The sequence below is a fragment of the Larimichthys crocea genome, chromosome XXIV (assembly GCF_000972845.2).
Source record: "Larimichthys crocea isolate SSNF chromosome XXIV, L_crocea_2.0, whole genome shotgun sequence".
Taxonomy (NCBI): Eukaryota; Metazoa; Chordata; class Actinopteri; family Sciaenidae; genus Larimichthys; species Larimichthys crocea.
Window position 1 is genome coordinate 15503981 of NC_040034.1, and position 14543 is coordinate 15518523.

The following is a 14543-nucleotide window of genomic DNA, read 5'->3' on the forward strand; positions in this document are numbered from 1 at the left end:
AGCATTAAGTACTACTCTCCAGGCCTGAGAGCTCCAGTGGCCGCAGCCCTGGCCTCATCTAATGCAGCGGCCTACGGATCTGACCTGACCAGAAACACTCATCCACTCTGCAGGCTTTCCATCCATTAAGGGCACGCCAGGATAATGGTCGACACCTCTGATCATTGCAGTGGGTTTGATCTCTGGGGATGTTTACCATGTTGGACTGGGTGTTCCCTCATTTATTTGACTGTTGAACAAGTTTTTAAGGGATTTGCTAAACAGCATTGTTCTGTGATTTGTAGATGTTGTGTTCAGAAGAAGACATTATTTTTCTCTCCTCATACAGATCAAGGCATGTTGGAAAATGATTAATGATGTTGTCTCTTCTGTTCTTAAGCCACATAAGTTGAAAATGTTGACATGACCATTTGTTTTGTCTTTGCGTAGCTTATATGAGCTTATGTTGCACAAGCATTAGCCAGGTAATATTAACCACACAAATTCTTCTCATATCACTAAACCCGATTAAAGTGTTTTCCCTGTCTCTCATCCACACACTGTGAACACAATACCTGGTCCCAGTTAGGTGTTTCTTTTATAGCTTAGCTCTTCAAAGGGAAGAAAAAGATTGGTTTTGACTTCTGAGCCATGGCTCCACAATATTTGGTTTCTCTACATTTTCATTCATTTCTCTTGGCAAGCGCGACCAGTAACTGGTGGAAGGTCTTGGCAGAACATGCGATAAAAGCTCATGATTAAAGGGACTAAAATAAGTACTGTATATAACTCATGTATCCATTAACCACTGAGAAGAGAAACAGAAAGAGTAAAAAAAAAAATGTTTTTCTTTTCTATCCTCGCCTGGCCAGTTAGTCTATATTGTGAATGGATAATATATTCATCCTCATCTCCCATCTCTCTGTTTATCTCTGTTTCTTTATGCTATGTTGCACCTTCTCATTGAGGACGCTATATGTGTCCTCTCTGGGTTGTGAATTTACGTGAAGCATGTACTATATGATCAGTATGGCTGACTTGCTTCTGTGCCCTTTTCACACACACACACACACACACACACACACACACACACTATACAGTGCATGCACATCTACACACAGACTGTCCAGGGTCATCCGATCCCAGTCAGCAGGCCCACACACCTTGGCTGGCTGGGTGGTGGTGCCTCTGAGTACACTGTAGTGGTTTGGCCCCGGGCCCCTGCCTAGCTTGCCTGCCAGCGTCTGTGCTTTAGCTCCTCTGGACAGTCCGCCTTGCAGTGCTGTCAGAGACCTGGCTATACAGCTTTACCTTCAGACAGCAGCTAAATAGCAGCTGTACAAACACATATACATTAAACCATGGCTGTATTAATGACTTTATGTTGGAGCCCCTCTGCGGCAGCGGTTCTGATATTCTAAGTTGTAGTGGTCGTTGTAGCGGTGGTGGTCTTATGCATAGAAACGCTGATGTCGGCTGACTCTTTCAAGGGCATGCGGCGGTGGTGGAGAGTGATGGCGTGGTACCAGCTGGACCGGGCTGGACTTCAGGAAGTGGATTTTGAAGTGTAGCATAAGAGTGATTGCCCTGAGTTGGACAATGTAGTCGGCTATAAACTATTGGGTTACAAGTGATTTGGCTATAGTGAGCACATTGTCTTTTTATAATGACAGGTTTTATGATTATGGGGTTTGAATACTACATCTGCCTCGGTTTGCAGCCTTTTCCAGAACTTTGATTTATCTTTGAAGGGATGAGACAATGAACCAATTGAACAGCTTGAGTAGTGATTGTTGATGGCTTAAGACAAAGAGAGGTTGTTACGATCCGTCCTCCACAAGCTCTGAGTGGAGCCCATTGTAGAAAAGATTGATTTACTATTTATCCCTCTGACAGCACAGATAGGGAAGAGTCATAATTCTGTGCACTGGGGAGATTAAATTCCTGTATCGCTGTCAGCTACATTAACTGACTTCCTGGATCTCAATTCAATTAGCGCAGCAGCATTCTCTAGCATTAATAAATCAATAGTGATGGCCTGCTGATAGGCGTGCTGCATGCAGTATATCGAAGATGCTCTCTGCGCACATACATACACACACAAACTCATCTGTTACAGTACGTCTCTGCACTGTTCATTATTGTTCATTAATGATTCCCAGCCCTGCTGCAGTCAGAAGGGCCAGCTAGCATGTTAGATGATGTTTAACTACACATGCACGTGGCAAGATGGGACGTGTTCTTCAAACACGGATTGATTTATGCACACTAGAAACACACAAACAACACACACCTTTTGATATTATCTCTGGAAATATGGGAAAGTACAACTTTACAGAAGTATTTATCCTCTCCATCAACTTACTGTTGCTGCTGTTCAACCAAGTAATTAAAGACCGATTGTCCCTCAAGGCTCTTAACTCTTCACTTACTGCTTCAGCAGGGACTCAAGCCAAGAGAAGGTTTGTGCCTGTGAGACGAGCTATTGTTTTTCAGCCGCTAAACCTCCACAGCTGTTTGGAAACCTCTATGACAGCCAGTGGAGAAGCGGAACCAGATCTTGGGTGCCACTGACAAGGAGGAGGAGAAAAGACATATTATTGCAGTTGACCTTTTAAAGCACTTTTCAGCATTAGCACAAATGTCAGGACGGGTGGAAGGAAACTCACACATACACCCGCTTTGCTGCACAAGAATAATTCGTTGATTAGTCAGATAATCGTTTCATACAGTAGGTCTCTGACACACTCACATGTGGCAGTAAGCTGATGAGCCGCATGGTCTAACTGTGAGGAGCGTAGAGTATTCCTGTCATATCAGTCTTTTCAAGCTCATCTACAAATGTATCTAGCTTTGTTTTCCTTCTACAGTTAATGGACATCTTTGGTACAAGGCATCATTCAGTACCTGTGTGCACTTAAAGGTTGTGATTTGTTGACTTTATCATCCTCGTCATAAGTTTCTGTCACTGGCCATTTCTCTAATTAACTGTTCTACTCACTGTTTTTCCCAGTGGATACTCTCGTTTCTTAGATGTTGATTTCCCCCTGATTACACAAACTATGCGTCACTCTGTGAATTGCCAAGGACTAATTTGGCCAGTCGGCCTGATGAGACAGTTGATAAGGGCATTGATTGGCTCTCCTTCTGAAGGAGGGAAGGATTTCATTGGGACAAAGATATGGGGGCAACACGGCATTCATTTCAGCAATCAGCCCACCATCCTCCCTCCTTCCTTTCCTTTCCCCATTTGGCCAAACTCTTCCCAGAAGTATTTCAATATGGATTACACTGCATGGTGCGCACAGTGGTAATTCAAGGTGAAATAAAACTCTTTTAATCCTATTGGCTGCAGCAGTGAGAGAGAATCGGAAAGTGTAGAAGGACAGACATCAAGCTAGAGGTGATTAGATGTATGTGGCCTTCCCTTTGATGCCCATATCTGCATGTTTCTACCTCTGGACGTTGATTTGGTAGTAACGGTCTAGTGAGCACGTCCTTAGTCAAGTCCCTGTCTCCTCCTCCTTCTGGATGCGAGCGCTGCTCCAAAAAATCATAGCCCTTCATTATCTCCAGTCAGGCAATTTTGGGAACATAATACTGTCTCAGGATTGGAGAGCTTGCCCCCATCAGGGCTGGGGCCTGATCAAACCACTTGCACTGGGAAGGGGAGTTAAAGAGAAGCACGCCCGCCAGTCGGTTCATCTCTCTTCAAAGGCATATGGTGCAAATTTGATCAAAAGTGTAGGGGGGGGAGGGTTTGAAGGGGCATTCACGTCGTTGATGTGAAAAATAAGGCCGGGCTGTAAAAAACCAAATCAAACCACGGCCGGCTCTCTGGGAGTGATTAGAGCAAAAGAAGAACCAGCTGCCGCATCGTCTACCGCATCTCAATCTCCTCCACGCACTGGCAGCCTGCTGGCTGGGCAGGGCAGAGGGAGAGGGGGGAAAAGACAAGTGCTCATCCCTTCATCTGCCTCAGTGGCTTCTGAGCTCTGAAGAACCACAGAAAGACGAAACAGCAGGCAAGCGTGAGATGTGAGGATAAGGGGGGGAAAAAAAAGTGAATTTGGAGGTGTAGAAAAAATAACAAGAGAGAATGGAAAAAGAAGCTAAGGAAGGGGAGGGAAGGAACAGAAGTACAAGAAGGTGACAGAGGTCATGGTTAGGAGAAAGTGCAATAAGACAGGAGCGAAGATATAGCGGCCTGCTTCACCCCCTCTGGGATGTCAAATGGAAGAGTCCCAGTGTGTCCTTAAATATTCATGTGCAGTGTGAGGTGCAGACTTCTACTAATGTGCACTAGTGTCCCTAAGAGACCAGACGCTCTATGTATACACTTCATTTCAAATTACAGCCTATCGTTTGGACAAACACTTATAGATTGTTGTTTTATAGTCTTGCGTTGATAAATGTTTGTTTTAATTAGTTTTGGACCTTTAGTTTCTTGGCTAAAAAATGAAGTATTAAGTGCTGGCGATTAGTGTGCACACTGACAAGCAAGTGTTTTAAAATTCAGGTTTGAAAAAAGATTTTTCTTACAAGATTTTTAAAATTCAACCAGCATTTATATCATATCTGATATAGCATATCTGTTTTATATATCAGTGATGAAGCATCTCCATTCCCAAAGCTTAAATGTACTGTAAGTGTCACTCTGGGCTACCCCCTCCTCAAAGGCCTTTGCCTTAATGACAGCAGTAATTGAGATGGGATGGAGAGGACTCGTCACCCCGTGACTCCAACTGCATCCTCATCAGGGTCCTAAAAGCCCCTTTGTCCTCCACAAGGGAGGGGTGTGAGATGGAGCTGAGAGGGTGTAGGGACCAAAGGGACTGTATAGTTTTGTATTTTACGCCTAGAGGTAGTGAGGTAGTTTCTCACCGCCATGAATCATTCAAAATACTCCAAAGAGCCATACAAGATCCATCTTGTCCCCATAATTCAAGGCCATAAGTTTGTGTCATCTTTTAGCAACGCTTACACACTCACAAATCCTTGTGTCCAGGAGCAGTAATCAATGCCATTACCAATAGAGTCACTAGAGTCAGAGCAGGGCACGGCCCCTTCTCTGTCCTCCAAAGCCACGATCAGGTCCAGAGGTGAAGGTCAAGTTGCCAGAGTGACTGTCCCAGCTGTAGCACAACCGCAGAGCAGAAGGCTCAACCACAGGCTCCGTCTGTTTGCGCATTTTGCACTGACCTGGGCTTTTGTGGAGGCTGTGGACCCCCAGATTGTGAATGGTCCCTCCTTTTGGCCCTTGTGGTCACGGTCAGCAATGACCAGGCTGTTGACGAGAGAGGGGGGTCATGGCACAACAAAGACCTCTCCTGTTAGTTGCAGGGTTGGCAGCAGGGCAGCGTGATGGCTGATGATATTGATTAGTTACCTTCTAGTCCAAAAGGAAATCAAATTAGACTATTGTGGAAAAGCCTAAGGCCTTACTGTATCTGGGCAATGATTGATCAGTTGAATTATTAGTTGGAGCATTCGTTTAAAAGACTCTTTTAAAAGGGGACTGAGCTGGACAGATACATGTGGTGAGTTTCAACTTTGCCTTATGTTTTTTGCATCCTTCATAACATCCAAAATGATTAATTTATTTTGAAACACAAACTTATGTGGGGAAAAAAAAGAAAGCTTTCTACAGTTCTGCCCAAGTTGTTTCTTTTGTCCCGGCACTTTGCTGAATGCTGTCTGTATTATTGTTGTGTCGCCATGGTGGTGTCTGTGTTTGTGTCTGTCTGTCTGTGTGTAGACACATTCCTGCAAACAGAGTAACAATGAGTCATATAAACTTCATACTTACACCACGGATTTCTTGTCAAGACAAGCACAGTGTGATGGTGTAGAAATATTAGTTATATAATGTATTTTGTTTAATTAATGGGCTAATTAGAATAGCTATTAATGAGATGACGCTGTGTTAGCGGCTATGCAGAACAACAAAATCATGTCACCCTCCTTGATCAATATTCTTAAAGCAAATTCTATCTAATGATTTTTGAAATATGGCAACTGGGCATCAATAGTGAACTTTTTGAAAATCCATGCTCAATGCTGAGTTATGTTTTTGGGAAATGAACCAAGTGCATAGCGCTCTGTGTTTAGCCAAGGAGGGCAGCTCAGGAAACCTGGAAAACATCAAAATTTTGTGGAAAGAAATAGCAAAATATAACTGATTGCACCTTTAAAATATTACAGTTAGGACTACCATACTGTGATCACATCACTGCAGTTCACTTCCAGCTGGGGAAGAAATATACATGCATATACTGTATATGGCAATGATAACAAATGGCCAGTATGTATGTCTGTTGTGTTGGATGTCACATTTAAGAATCCAAAGATCCTACACCTGCACTTAAATAATAGGAATCAGCCGTACTTGTAAGACGTCTGGACACTCTGACATATGGGGAAGTGAAAAAAGTTTGACAATTACCCCCCTTTCTATGAGTTTTAGTCATTTTTCTTTCCCCCACGCTGGTACGTATGGATGTATTCAATCAGAAACCATTCCCACTGAAACATGCTCTTACACAGCGAGTGAGTAAACCTTTATGTAACCGCGAGTTGAGTGGGGAGTTCATTTGATGGAGAGCCCTGCTTGATTTGTTTGTGGCTCCAAAGAGGGTTACGACACGCAAGCTGCCCCTGTTCTGCTCTGATAAATGGTTCTGGTGAGACGGAGGAAGGAGAAAAAGTGTGTGTGTGTGAAATCTCGCCAAAGACTTTGGGGTTTTTTCACAGCTTAACTATATTAAGAGACAATCCCCCCGCAGACACACACAGTACACACATACATATACAGCTATTAAATATGAAAACACACACATATATAAGTTAAGTAATGTGTTAATGTCGATGCAGATTTTTACAGGCACATTTCTCTCTCTCTCTCTCACACACACACACACACACACACACACACACACACACACACTGGGTGGTATTCATTGAAATAAAACAGTGCAGTGATGAGGTGGGAAGCTTTTCTGTTCAGACTCCAGAGGAAAGGGTGGCTCCCGCCGTGCTTCCACTCACCATCTCCATCCTCCTGCAGAGTGTTTGCTTGGTAACGCGACGCTGCTGTCTTTTTTTGTCTTCTCCGTGACGACCAGGCAGCACTGTAATTGAATGTTACCTGTCCCACCCAGCCAGTCCCCTGAAAAACACTGCCAGAACCGATTAGCTCACACTGTAGCTATGCTAATGGGCCATGAACGCACAGGGGCCAGAGTGGAACGTCTGTTCATGACAATGTGTGTGTGCGTGTGTGTGTGTGTGTGTGTGTCCTGCCTCTTTGTCTCTGGGTCTATTATGTGTAATGAGTGAATATTACTATAGCGACCGGCTGCTGACAGGCCACACAGAACGGAACACAGTGGTCACGCAGTTGTCCTATCGACTCCCCCACTCTCCCCACAACACACACACACACACACACACCCAGTCCACATGTCAAGACTGGGCAGAGAGTGTGCCACTGGAACACAGATTTGCTCCGGCTGATGGCAAACCACAGCAGTGGAGCCTGTGGCGGCGTGCATTTCCTTTAATATCCTGGCTAATGTACAGAGAGAAGCCAGGGCCTCTAGAAAGCCACTGGATCCCAGCCAGACTTCCTAACCTACCACCACACCAGTCTTATGTAATGTTTTGAGCTGTACAGTAGGCAGTGTTTAGTGTGGGAGATGTAAATGGGACTTATATGTGGACATGGCAGTGTCTCAGCTCATATGAACGGGCTCCATTTGTCTGCACCTTTTCTGGGACTTTTGGCTTTCATAGTCTAATTTACACAGCAGGTTTTAGTCGTATAGAGACGTATTAATGGTGCTGCTAATTCATCCTGTCTATCTGTCAGTGTTAGTTTTTCTAGACCTTTTCAACTCACACACACAATAACACATGTGAACACCAGCAACTGATTAACTCGCAACCCCTCAATAAAATGATGAATTGTCGGGTTGACGCTTTGTTGAGTTTTTGTACAGAAAACAGTGAGCTTCATGGAGGCCTGTGGGCGTATTTGTTACTGTTGGACATAGTCAGGATAGCTGTTTCTTTCTTAAAAGTCTTTATGCTAAGATAACCGACGGCTGGCTCTAGCTTAATAATTACCATACAACTATAAAAGTGGCCAATCATTCTTTTCATCTAAGAGTCTTTTTTTCATTGAGGCTAAAAACAACCCATAACTGTTGTTGTGTCCTAGACCCTGACTTTTTTAGACTAGAAACCTCCAGACCTCCAGGAAAGACTCATATTCAGGCCAACATACCTTGATGAACTCATACACTGTGTTTATCAAGGTATGTTGTTGAGGGAACAGAGAAAAGAAGTTAAGCGAAAGCAGAAGTCGCCAAAAAAGAAGGCAGACTTTAAAGTGATAATACTTAAAGATGATGGAGGGATAGAGACTATTGAGAGAGATGTTGGACTGAAGTGGTGGTGGGGGTGTATCGTAGCCTCGACCACGCAAATTAAGCATGGCTTCATGCGCAGACCTTCATTGCAGGATTCACAGCAGCTGGAGAAACCGCATCTCCTCCCATGGAGTGGAGCCAGGGCCACAGCCAGAACCGTATAAGCATCATCTTTTTTTATACCACAAAAGAAAAAGAAAGAAAAAGAGATTGAAGGAGGGTGGGTGGGGGAGTCGAACGGTTTAGAGGGCTGCAGTAAAAAGGAGGCTGTCTGCATGGGGGTTTGGGGCCGAGGAGCTGAGGAAGGAAAACCACAGGAGGATTACGAGCGAGGGGCTCTCTGTTTCAGTTAAACTTCTCTCTCTCTGAAACCGTTATATAGACTTGCTGACCCTCTGAGCCCCAGTCAGAGCTTCCTGCCTCTGTCTACCATGCAGAACCCCTCGCCCACTTTGAGCCAAATCACACCTCTCAGCCGGACTGTGGCAGTTCATGAATTACTCCACACAGAGGTGTTGGTCTTGCCGAGACTCACTCCCTTGCTTCCTACTTACAGCTGGGGGCCCATATTTTCTATGTTCTACATTCTTAGCTTAAAAACTGGCATCTTTTGGGTTTGGCTGTCACCAAGTTGCTGAGTAGGCACACCTGAGGATTGCCTGTCTGACAACCTGGGATGTAACAGCTGTTTCTGGCACTTTGACGAATGGTAAATGAAATGAGAGTGGGGGGGAAAAGGAGACGAAGGCTCACTCACTGGTGTCTTAAACATGCCCAACGCTCTGTTATTTCTCCCGTTCTGAAACTTCCTGTTGACCTTGGTCATGTGACAGGTCTGGTTGTGGCCCAATCGTGATTGGGTGTTCCGGCCTGTTCCTCACGTGGGAGGAGCTGTGCTTGGCTTGCATGGCTTGCCGCTTGACTTGACTACCCACAGAGGTTGGTGTTAACAATGGGTGAATGTTACGGCTAGTGTGTTTTTGTGTCAACGCAGGGTAATTGCACCCTGACCGATGGTCATTCTTGGACCGGAGCTATATGCAGTGTGTATATTGACTTTTCTTTTTGGACACTATACTTTTCTTATTTGACAGTTTTTTCTCTGGCTGCTGATCTTTTTGTTGTTTTGGTTTAGGTTGACGGAAATGGTTTTGACTTGCTATCTCTTTTGATATGTCCTCACTTTGAAAAGTTCAAAAGCACACGATTTATTCTAATTAATCCACAATTGCCAAGAACTGTCTTCGTTGTGTTTGTGTGTCTTGTGCAGAGTTAGGCCCTGACCACCTACATTGTACAGTAGAAGCCCCAGCAGCCACTCCAGCTGCTGTGCATTTGCTGAAGACTTTGTAATGGAGCAGTTGTCATAGGAAATAAATGCAATTAACATTATGCTGTAGTTTCTGTCATATCCTGTTGCTGCCCGCATGTCGTGGTGAGGGTCTTGCCATTTCTATTTATTATTTACTATTTCGCAAGACGTTTATAAAAGGAACGTGATTTATTAACAGTGAGGGAATGTATCTGTCCCCTCTGTTGGTTTCAAATCTGGATAACGGGTAGAAGAGAGAGAGGAACATCTGCAAAGAGCTTCCGTAATTATATCTGAAGATGTGGAGAAGGGGGGGTATAAAGGAATAAAATGAAGGGGGTGAACGGAGAGAGGGGGGAAAGAGACAAAAAAAAATTCTGACTGTGAAATGACTGCCAGATTTCTATTTGTGAGTCTTGAAAGGCCCGTGTCTCCGCCGCTGCATATGGGATGTGGGATGAGAGCTCTGGCAAATCAAAGGCGCACTGGATAAAGATCTCTGGAAGCCCATGCTAGTAAACAGGCCCATAAAAGCGGCTTGCGGGGTGGAGCGTCAAAGAAAAACTTGAATGTCTGCCCACCTCCAATAAAGCCAGAGCTTCTGCAGGCGTCGCTTCCAGTACTGCGCATGGCCAGGCGCATGGGGCTGCCGGTGGTTTGGACCTTCATCATCATATCATATCCTCTGATTAAGGGCTATCAGTCATGCAGAATACTACTCAGTCACTGATGGATTTTCCAACTTTTCCTTTAGTCATCATCATTTTTTTTTTTTTTTGGTAGAGTTTGCTCTCTTTTTTTTAACACCCTGCAGACAAACTCTTCTCCGATTTTCACCAGTGCCTTTCAACCTGTATTACACACATTTTGAACACTTTATTTCCACATTCATCCTGTCATTTTCTGTATTCATTAACCACCAGCGCTCTTCAATACTACCCACTCAACCATTCTTTTTCAAGGCTGTTCTGCAGTAGCCCTTGTAGCATTAGTGCTAGCTGTCCAAAACCCTGAGTCAGCAGATCTCATCTGGCTCTGCAGCTGCCTCATTTTTTTTTTTTGCACTTTATCGCTGCCAACTGTCGTTGAACACTGTGCTTTTTTTTTTTTCCTCCATCAAGGATGTAAGTGTTTGTGACATTGTGGCTAGAGGGGGCGGAGGTGTTGAGGCCAAACTATTTCATTTGAAACAACTCAAACCCGGTAGCATTCCAATGTAGGCAACCCTCCTGCAGTTTGCCCGTGAAGGGGGAAAAAAATAGGAAATAGAAAAACATGGCTGCGAGCTTTGCGGTAGAGGAGGCTTCATGCTGTGTGGCATTTGTGTGTTGTTGTTTTTCTTTTTGGTGTGCAAAGTACTTCACACCACGGAAACACCTTTTACCTTGAACACTGATAACGATAACCTTCTCATTGGGCGCATTTAGTTCTCTTTATCACCAGCTTCCTGCACACACAATCATATCAATATATAAAATCTGGCAATATTTTGGAATTGAACATACACTGGAGGTAAAGCAGTAAACACTGCAAGAAAGGAGCCTGCACTGATCTCCTATCTTTGAGTGATCATACTGTACATAACCTCAAGGCCCTTTTAGAAAAAAGTAGGTTTGAAAGTTCATGATGTGGCAAATATTTAATACCCTCACTTTGTTTCTCTTAATCTTTCCCTGTGTCTGTGGTGAAAGCGTCTCCCAACAAAGAGCACTCTGTGTGAACCCAGACGGAGCAGTGCCCTCCAGTGGTGTAGCAGCTAAAAGGGGCCCTTCAGAGCCGCTCAGCTTTACATGCATTCCTCCTCGCTCGTAGTCAAGGGCTCCTGGCTGACAAAGGCACACACAGCAGCTTTAAAAAAAAAAAAATCTGTTTCCACCACAGTCTGAAGAATGTTTATCGGTGGTAAGCACACTGCCCTGGAAGCATATGGTGTGGTTTCAGTGCTTTGGGTGCACGAGAGGTGAAGTCGTATGATCATCGGTATGAGTTCCTAGTAATAAATTCTGCTTTGTGTTGTCTGCCTTTTCATCTGATAAAAATACAGAAGTGTATCATTTACTTTTGACGCCTTCTTCTGAAATGTCCTTAAGTCACACTGTACACAGGTGAACATTCAGGAGACATATGTAACTGCCAAGTTATGTTATGTATGCACAGTGAACCCGATCATCAGGATATGTTTCTCGACCTAAATTCAACTGTCTTGGAGACAGTTTAACGGCGACACTCCCTGAGATTTATGGTATTGTAATTTACACATTATCTTTAGGGCAGCACCTTTCTTTCATCTGTGCTATTTATATTTCACACTTTGAATCTCACATACTGATGCGTGCCTGACACATGTTTTTGCACAATTGGTCCTGGGTGGTAGGTACGTAAGTTGACTCGATTACTGCAGTAATAACAATAATCATAATAAATTTTGTCTACAAGACCTTTACTGGATACTTAAAGACACTTTACATGGTGAAGAAAAAACAGTATGCTAAAAACACATTAGACTAAACATTAGCTAAACATTAAAAGCAATTTTAAAAAGGTGTTTTTTAATCAGAGATATTAATGTGGGTAGGTCAGTGCAGTCACCGATGTGTTTTGGGAGAGAGCTCCAGAGGGAGGGGGTGCTCGGTCCTGTGTGGTGGACTCCGGAGGTTTGCATCAGATGAACGGAGGATGGATTGTAGCGATGGAGCAAGTCAGTGAGGTAGGAGGCGGACTGGTTATGGGGGGCTTTGTGTGTGAGGAGGAGGAGGAGGAGGAAGATTTTGAATTTGATGCACTGTGGGACTGAAAGCCAGTGGAGGTTCTGGAGGACAGGTGTCATGTCATGAGTGTGGGTGTGGGTGAGTGAGTCAGGAACTTGTACTTGTGGAAGTTTTCTCTAGGTGCTCCTGCTTCCTCCCACAGTTCAAAGACATGCGCGTAATAGGTTTGTGACTCTAAATTGCCCATTGGTGTGAATGTGAGTGTGAATGGTTGTTTGTCTCTCTGTGCTCTACGATTATCCAGCAACTTGTCCAGCGCGAACCCTGCCTTTCGCCCCAAGGTCAGCTGCGATAGGCTCCAGCTCCACCGTGACCCTGACGAGGATAAGTGTTTACAGAAAACGGATGATGGTACTTTGCTTGAGGATTTCCATTTGATGCTGTTTTATAGTTTTAATTTTGTATTTTACTTTTTACTCCACCATATTTATTTAACAGCTACAATAAGATTTCATAGAAAATAGCTCGACCAATAATAATGAACCATCTAATATAACACTAGGTACTTTTACTTTTGATACTAAGTACATTCAATCACCAGTACTTTTACTTTTGGTAATCTGTTACTTCTATGGAGATCATTTAAATATGTGGTAGGGTAGGGTGGCCTATGATATCCCAGCAGTAAAAATTTCTTTTGTTGGACTTATAATGTTCAGTCTCTGTTCATAATGTGCTGTACTGTATTGCATTATACATTGTTACAGGTGCTATTGCGTCTAATCCCTCGATTAGACGCAATAGCTCCGTAACACTGCATGTATATCATATTCTACTTCTCTATTTCCATTAAATCTATCTAAAACAGCATAAATCCCCACTAGAAACATATATATTTATGCCATAAACTTTGGTAAAAGACTCCTAACTTCATAAATTCATCATATACACACACAGGCTCCTTGTCTCTGTCAGCAAGGCTTCTAGTGCCCTCATTTTAATGACCCTCTCCCCAGTAGGCCTCGTTAACTTCTCCTCAGGACAAATTAGGAGGTGTTACACGTGTCAGAGGTCACTCTGCTCTCTTATGGCAGTATGCAGCACTCCTAAATTCACAACACATGTTCACATCATCTGTAACCCTAAAAGGTGTGAAAGTTCACCACCTCATTTAAATCCCTGGTTACTGCCGTGGCTCAGTCTTGCTGAGTCACTGGCAAACAGGGACAGTTTAATCAGAAATGAACAGACAGGAGTTTCTGCAGTGCTGAAGCCTCGCTGGCTGAAACTGCTGCTCTGTAACAGTGAGTTGTTTATCTGCGGTCCAGATAAATAGGACCTTGACGTAGTTGGATATAAAATAAAGGACCGTTGGTATCAACTACAGTAGAAGGATCGTGCCGGGTATAATTATGTTAGACCAGAAGTGGAGAAATTATTATGCAATACCCCAGGTTCTTTATTTTGGTGCTATGCCACATGCTACTTTAATATTTGATATATATTATGAAACTTTCAGCTCCGAGGCTCATTTTGCTTTGAGTAATGTGGTATTAAAATAGTAGCCCATACATAATAATTTAATCAAAAGCAGTATTGTTTTAAACGATGACTATTTAGCCCTTCTGGGCTTCAACTTCACTAAAAGGAAAAGCCTTTTTTTCCTTTTAAATTTTATTGATTTGGTTTGCATTGATAAATGGTGCATTCAAATCTGCTGGTTTCAAACTTTTTCTATATGAATCAAATCAAGCACACTGTTGCTGTTTTACAGTGAAGATTATTAGTGAAATCAGAGCTCGCCGGATAGGATTCATATAACACTCATAGCACTCTTTGGAACAAATACACTTGTTTATTTTGGTCTGTACCCCGTGATTTCTCGAGTGTAAGTGTAAATTACATGTCCCCACCATTAAATATTAAACCCAATGGAGAATTAATAATTAATGGCATCACTTCTTATGCAACGGTGGCCAAAGAATTGGCCCAGAAAGGCCCCTTGCATTAGGCTCTTCTTGAGGTTAGAGACTGTGGCCACTGTACCCACCCATTTCTTTTTAGAGGGCTGATGGATGATCGCAGGAAGTTCGTAAAAGAAGATCTCCCCCA